This window comes from Brassica oleracea, chromosome C5 (genome assembly GCF_000695525.1).
Source record: "Brassica oleracea var. oleracea cultivar TO1000 chromosome C5, BOL, whole genome shotgun sequence".
In the NCBI taxonomy this organism is placed as follows: domain Eukaryota; kingdom Viridiplantae; phylum Streptophyta; class Magnoliopsida; order Brassicales; family Brassicaceae; genus Brassica; species Brassica oleracea.
Genome location: NC_027752.1, coordinates 781,494 through 781,968, shown reverse-complemented (window position 1 = coordinate 781,968; position 475 = coordinate 781,494).

Genomic DNA, 475 nt, shown 5'->3' with positions numbered 1-475 from the left:
AAATTAATTGACAAAAAATTAAAACAATGGCCATGGACAATGATAGAGAATTTAATATAATTTAATACAAATGTAGAATGTGTTTAGAAATTTTAAAACAACACTAAAGATCATAGGCTTCAGTATATAGAGCATTTACTGAAAAAATCAATATTTTCTTAGCGTTTAACACATAGATTTTGAGAAAAAATTCAAAAATATAAAAAATATTGTTTTAATGCATAGTTAAATCATTCACTGACATATTAGGAAGGTCAAAGAGGTTTGAAACTTTTGTTGTCCCCGTTTGTCTATAAAATAGGGATTTTATAGTGGTTAGTCCACCAATTTAGGGAGTATTATGAAATTTTACTAAATTAATTGACAAAAAAATTAAAAAGATTTCGATGTACAATTAAAGAGACTTTAATATAAATTAATACAAATGTAGAATGTGTTTAGAAATTTTAAAACAACACTAAAGATCATAGGCTTC